The sequence below is a fragment of the Cyclopterus lumpus genome, chromosome 7 (genome assembly GCF_009769545.1).
Source record: "Cyclopterus lumpus isolate fCycLum1 chromosome 7, fCycLum1.pri, whole genome shotgun sequence".
NCBI classification, from domain to species: Eukaryota; Metazoa; Chordata; class Actinopteri; order Perciformes; family Cyclopteridae; genus Cyclopterus; species Cyclopterus lumpus.
Window position 1 is genome coordinate 21,546,087 of NC_046972.1, and position 7,500 is coordinate 21,553,586.

A 7,500-nucleotide genomic window follows, 5' to 3' on the forward strand; every position below is an offset into this window, starting at 1 on the left:
GTTTGCGGTTCTATTTACCGACTCGTTTTTCTCGCCCATTCTCGCAGGAGAAACACTACGCCGGTGCGAAACGATTATGATTTCTTCACGTGCGTCTATTTCTGCCACGAGCACCCGCCGTCCTCCTGCTGCAGCAGGAGCCCCTCCCCCCCTCCCCCCATATGCTGCATGCACGGGAACAACTTCACAGGTTCAGAGAGTTGCCCATAGACGTCTTCCGACTTAGTTCACTTATTGCAATTACGAGGACGATCTGCGGCAGTGTACGGGAAGTCCTATGTCACTTATGGGGAGTCGCTTTCAACAAACAAACAACAACAAAATGCTCCTTTCGAGTGCACGATTGCAAAGTGCGACTCACGTGCAAAGGAGCGATTTCTACCCGATTTGGAGCGAGGACTAATAGTGAGAATGTGTGGCGAGGTGGGGCTCTGGCTGTCGTCAGGTGGCTTCACAACCCAGATCTCTAATAGAGTTTTAATACGCGTGCGATAGTAACTTACTTATATAAACCTGCAGCTTTGTTTTATGAAATTGGTATTGTTCCAGTGAAGGGCCCTCCGTGAATGGCGATGATCAAGAGAAGCTGAATGTGGGTATTTTATTTTATTTTTGCACATCTCGTGGGGAAACAGAAAAAAATACAACTCGTCTCATGTGGGCTGAATGAGAAATGTCCTCCCATCCCATGTTTCTTCGAGTACTGTTACCCTGAAGAGCAGAACGGGCTCGTGGGAGAAGGTTGAGTGGCTGCTGGCCCTTTAAGAGGTCTATTTTTACAGGGGCACACTCATGCATGGAGCGAGGCACACGGAGAAGGCAGTGGCACACGGAGACTATCTGCCTCACTTCTGTGACTCCACACAACACATCCTGTAGGACCATAACCTCGTGACTACGTGACCCCCAAAAATATTTATATCTCGCTGGTTTTTTTCTTCTTCTTGTGACGGTATTACAAAAATGACTCTTTTGAGAATGTGAGGAAGGCATCTGAGGAACCGGATGTGTTTATTGGGTCTAAATATGAAAGGAGAAAGAAAAAAAAACACGAGGTTAAGTCCTACATATGTTTGGGGAGTAGTAGCCTGCCTCCATTATATAAATGTCATATGATTCATTCAGATTTAAAAAAGCAAAAGCCGTCGTTTTGATTTGTGAGTGTATTGCTATTTGGATTTTTGTTTCTTTTTTTTTTTTTTTACCTCTTTTCAACACAGCCAAAAATGGAAATATGACAACAACAAAAAAAAAAAAAGATTTGCATCTCTGAAGAAAACCAAAAGCGGATATAATATTTTAACATGTAGAAAGAGTTTGCAAGGCAAAAAGGCTGCAGCCGGGTTCATCTCCCAGATCGCCTATTTCTTTTTTTTTATCAGCAGAAAAAAATAAAAAATGGCGTGCAAAATCATTGCGTGACACGTGGCCTCCTATAGTCCAAACTTATGCCCGATGGAGATTCTTAAAAGTTCTTCAGCCCACAGAGGAGCATGTTTTTAAAAAAATAATAAAATTACACAATTTCGACGCGAGTTCAAACACGAAAAAAAAATTAAAAATCTGGAAGTTACAAGGAGAAGGAGGAGAATCAGCCCCCTTTTAAAGTGGATCTCACTGAAGTCTAAAAGTGATAACGAGTGGGAGCTCGCAAGAAAGACACACTTATGCACACTGTACACAAATGTGCCAACATTCCCACATACTTGTTTTGATATGCAGATAGCTATGAAAGAAATCTGAAAACATTCATGCCCCCACCTTACAAACACATAATACACTTAGTTTTACGTACACCCACACACTCCTTCGATAGACACCAACAAAAAAAAAAAAGAGCACATTTCAGAACATTCTCACACAAACACACATCCTTTGCACTTAGAGGTGCGCATAGTGCTGTACACACCCACGTGGGAAAAAAAGAATATATAAGTTATACATCCTCAATATCTGGACCTAAAATAATCTCCTTCTTATGCAATCTGCATGTTATATAATGCACGGCCTGTCATTATCACAGTGCTCCTTTACGCCCTGCTGTGCCTCTCCACCTACAGCACCACACAGACAGGCAGACACACACACACACACACACACTGCACCTTGTGTCGACAGTCATTTACTCCAGCACTCTCACCCACGTTGAGTGTGTGCTCTCAAACAGCCAGCCAGTTGAGTGAAAGGGAAAGACAGAGAGTGGGTGTGGGTGTGGGGGGGGAGACAGAGAGGGAAAACTTCGAGAGTGAAGTGTACATTCACACAGAGACATACACATTTGCATGATCACATGGATTTGTGCACGTTTTTTTTTTTATGGTCCTTATGATTTATGTTTGCTCTGTCTACCGCCCCTTTAAAACCTATTTGAGACCCCACGTAACCTTTTATTTATTCATCATATTCTTCATCGCCCTCTTCCTCTTCTCGCTCAACCGGGTCATATCGCAGGATGTGTGATGGATAATCCCTCTCACTGTCACTCAAAGTCACACCAGTACGGGCAAAAACAGCCAATCCGTGCCCTAACAAGCTTGTGCTGTACTTCATTTAATTCATATATAAGTGCAGCTCACAAAATGTTTGAATTACTAAGGTGAACTGACAAAACAAGCAATATGTAATATAGCTGCTATGTGGCAACAGAGGCATACCTGGCTCCGTATCCACAATTAACTTGGCGTAGCCATTTAGGAAACAGTACAGCAGCTCGATGGTATTGCCAGACGGCAGCCTCCGGTTCGTACAAACCTTTAAAGATGCATTCTCTCTAATGTCCATCAGGGGGCGACTCCTCTGGTTGTATGTCTGGGCTTCATGTGTTAAAGCTGCATTCTCTCTACTGACCACCAGGGGGCGACTCCTCTGGTTTTATAGAAGTCTATGCTTCATGCGTTAAAGCTGCATTCTCTCTCCTGACCACCAGGGGGCGACTCCTGGTGTTGTATAGAAGTCTATATAAAATGACTCTACTTCTCACTTGATTTATTCCCTCAGTAAAACATTGTGAACATGAGTTTATGGTCTCAATCTCTAGTTTCAAGTCTTCTTCAATACAGCACGATGTTCATTTAGTAAATTATGGCCCCATTTAGAGTCAAACAGACCATAAAGCAGGGTATGCTTTAGGGCGGGGCTACTTTGTGATTGACAGGTCGCTGCCAATGCCGTATACGGCATCCTCTGCAGTCTAAATATGGAAAATTAAGTTCACTGCATGGTTGCAAAAAAATAAAAATAATCCAAGATGGCGTCGGCCCAAATGTCGAACTCCGACAAACCAACGGGTGACTTCCCGACGATGACGTGCACTTCTTTTATACTCAGTCTAGCGGTATTGCACAAATCTCTTCAGCGGTACATGCTCATCAGTCAAGGGGGATCTCCATGCCAACTGTTCCCAGATCAGCACTCTTCACAGTTGAAGGGTATGAGAATTGGCTCGGGAGCTCGGCCGAGGAGCCAGGAGTGTGATAAATAATCCCAAACAGAGGCGGCAGGTGTTTGAATACAGTTGACACCGGACCAGACTACTTTAAGGTGACAGACACACCTGCCAGTGTTGGGGGGGGGGTGTCCCACGAGAGGGAGGTGCAAGAAAGCGGGATTTCATGGGATGCATTTACGTTTCAGACCCGCAGATGTGTGAAGTACTTTTGCGAGGACGCCCTGTGCGTGCAAATGTAAAGTGCAGTACGTCAGTAAACAAAGTTTTCCCTTTGCTCTTTGTATTTGTATACATAATGTTTTTTCCCCGACCCGCTCGCCCTTGTGTATGATCAAGCAGTATGTTCTTCGTCCTCCTCCACACTTCATCTACAATAAAGGGTCATCGATGTTTTCAACCCCGCCACCCACCACTCAACGCCCACAGTGGGGTTTTTTCTTCTTCTTTTTTTTAAACCAGGCCTGCCCAGTGGATCCATACAGACGGAGCCGGCGTGCACAAAACGCAACAAATTGCACAGTATTGGTTTTTTTGGTGTCACTGTACAGAAAGTGTAACATCTGAGACTTCCTGTAGCCTATAGCATCAATACTGTCCGGAAGTTGCGTATTACCTTCTGTGCCCGTGCTTCTCGAGTACATTTTTTTTTTTTTTTTTAATCACTCAGCAAAAACACATTTTATCTAATTTTATTTGACTTTTTTTTAAAATTATTATTAGCAGAGATTTTTTTTTAAATATCTCCGTCTCCCTATTTGAATTTTTCTGAAAAACCGAGCATTGAACCCACTTGATCCTATTTCAATATAATTTGCATCAACCGTCCACCACAAGCAGCACAAGCCGTGTGTTGAGTGAACAAGTGTGTGTGTGTGTGTGTGTGTGTGTGTGTGTGTGTGTGTGTGTGTGTGTGTGGCAGATCTGATGTGGGAGGGCACAGCAATAATGGCGAAGTGTATAGCAACGTTGCCTTGACTAAAAGGTCATCCAGACGGCATCTATGAAACCCGTCTAGACAGTCTCTCTGAAATAAATGAATGGCACTCGAGCTTCTCCGACGAGAGAACCCGCGTGCTCTCTCGGTGGAGAAGTCATCGCCGGGTGCTCGCTGACATTTTTCTGCTAAACAAGAGAACTATAAACAGAAGAAAAACCCAGTTTGACTGCCAGTCGCCATGGGGACGGCGCCAAAAAACAACGACATCTTTGGAATAAAAAGGAATCCGGCCCCTTCTTCCACACACACAAACACACACTTTTGTTCTCTCCCTTTTCAAACTTGTTTCTACCCCCCCCCCCCCCCCCCCCCCCGCATCAGACTCTCTCTCTTCCTCTCTCTCTCTCTTTTCTGTGACATCACACACAGCAGTGGCCTTAACTTAATCGCGGGAACGCTTAAAAGATGTTTGTGTCGCGTTTTTTTTTGGTTGTTATTTCGCGATATACGTGCGATGCCTACGAATTGAAACCCAAGTCATCTCTTTGTGGTTTGTAAAAAATGCAGCCGGTGCACGCACACACAAACACACACACACACAAACACACACACACACACACACAAGTGGGAAAGTGCACAAAATGAAACTCCCATCAGCAGACACTTAAATGTCAATGAATGACAACAACAAGCACCCGCCTTAGTAAATCACACCCACGAGGATTGCGTAATACCTGTTCACTGTTGCACTTGTGTTCCCCGCTGACCTCCGCGCGCGCGCACGTACGTGCACAAGAAGAGACACTGCAGCTTCTGCTGACCTGCACGTAATTAGTCGAGTCATATTTTTAACTGATATTGCGTGAAAGCCAGCTTAAGGAGCCGTAGCCGCCCTATTTATACCCAAGGGGCTAATGGCCTGTACCACTACACAGGGGGGATTTCCTCCCAGAACTATACTAAGCCTTCCTTAGGCTGTACCAGTTGGGATTCACGGGGGATTAACCCAGTAATACATTACAGCCGTCACCCTCTCGTCCCGCATCGCTCACGCTGCTGCACTACAATCAGCTCTAGTTCTTTGCAAAGTTTTACAGCAATGATGGTGAACGCATGTTTATCTTTTGCACTCACTTCATCCTCCATCAGAACCCCCCCCCCCCCCTGCCTGGTGCAAAAAAGGGTGCTATAGTCTTTTTCATGACTGAGCACATGTTCCAGAAAAGGGAGTCGCTCCTAAATTGGGTGTTTGCGTGCGGAGCTGCTGGCTCATCCTGTTGCAGCATGAGCCCCGGGGCCCTGAGGGCTGACCTGGCCTCTTGCCCAATAAGCCATCGCCCGTATCACCCTGTCCTTTTATCAGCTTAACCCTGCTCCTTGTGGAGTAAGCCACCACCACACACGGCTAGTAGTACTCACCTCCTCCCCTCACCACTCCGACTCTCTCTATTTGTCTGTGTCCTCTACCCCCCCCCCCCCCTCTTTTCAGATCTGTTACATTCAGCAACAAATTTTCTGCTGCATCAGACGTCCATCATGGATCCTCCGCCCGGGCCTGAAACGTGATCAGACACCCCATACCAGACTATACGCACTAGGAAGGGGATTCAAAAGTGTGGTTTTAATTGCAATAAAAAGAAGCTGAGACCCGTGTTCAATACAAATCTGCTGAGGAGAGGATGTCAAGTCCAACCTGTAGAAGGCAACTTTGACCCCTTTTGCTACTCGACACTTCCACCACTTTGGTTTTTGCTGGGTGACTCATCCGACCTTTCCTGTCTAGACCTGACCCCTGTGTGTGTGTGTGTGTGTGTGCGTGTGTGTGTGTGTGTGTGTGTGCGTGCGTGCGTGCGTGCGTGCGTGCATGCGTGTGTGCGTGAAAGAGAGAGAGAGAGAGAGAGAGGAAAAGTCTGCACATAAATGATTGACAGCACAGTGTGACTACACTGTGTATTGTGTGTGTGTGTGTGTGTGTGTGTGTTGAATATGCTTCATATCAAAGTGTGCATGCGTAAGTAGAACAAAACAGTCATTTATATATATCTCTATCTATATTGTAGTAAACAATCTTTGATGAACCCGGTCTTTGCTCTATTTTCACCTCTTTCACTATGACTGGACTATTTCGTCGAAATCTAGATCAAAACGCTCGTATTATTTACGTAGATCTATTTTATTTTCTTTACTACATTTTGTTATTTCCTATTTAAGTACCGTTATATATTTTAATATATAAAGTACGATTTCTCACTAAATTGCGAGTTTTAATACGTTGGTTCAATAATAGTTTATTTGTCATCTTGTATGATCGTGTGTTGGACACTTTATTTTGAAAATCCAACTCTTGTCATCTTAAAGAGTTATTGGTTTAATATACTCAAGGAAGAAATAATTTGAGTGGCAACTTTATTTTTAGATGCTGCCCAACATTCAAATTAGTCATGGTTTTAAAATCTTAAAAAAACAAGTAAGAAACCTTTAATTCTTGGCCTTTTGTTCCCTTTTTTTATTGCATGAACAGATTATTTTTTGTAATATATTTAAGATGTTCTCTTTCTAATATATTTACAGACTAACAATACATGTTGTTCTTACTTAAATTTCCATTTGGCATAACAATGTGACCCTACAAGCAAAATCTCACAATGTGGTTGAATAAAACACTCCAAAACAAACACACACACAATAAAAAAAGAAAATGTATACCCTTTTTAATTGTGATACTTGTAATAAACCCACACAGAGACGACAAATGCCAGAGCAGACAGCGCTTGTGCCCACACAACCTCAGTGCACATCATTTTCAAACAAATAAAAAGTAATCTCCTCCATAAAATGTCAGAGGAGACGTTCCCACCTCGCCGAGAAACGCTTCGACGTGTGTCCTTCGAAGCCGATGCGTCTGCACATACTTCCAAAACCCGAGTATTGAGGTTGAAGTCGAGCAGTAAGACGAGGTCAACCTCCACATCGCCGTTGGATCCGAGTCTGCACTCTGTCTGCTGCTCTGTGTGTTTTTGCAAATGCTCATAAGAGAAAATAAATATTGCTCCTTACAATTCGGCACCGGTAAATTGCTATCATTAAATCCTATTTCTCCCCCGTGCTCCAATTT

The 7,500-nt window shown here is 43.9% G+C and overlaps 1 protein-coding gene across 1 annotated transcript in view; it reads left to right on the forward strand.

The window, feature by feature from the left end:
• The window catches only part of zmp:0000000926, a 16,584-nt gene that overhangs the window by 1,073 nt on the left and 8,011 nt on the right, over positions 1 to 7,500 (forward strand). The window lies entirely within an intron of this gene.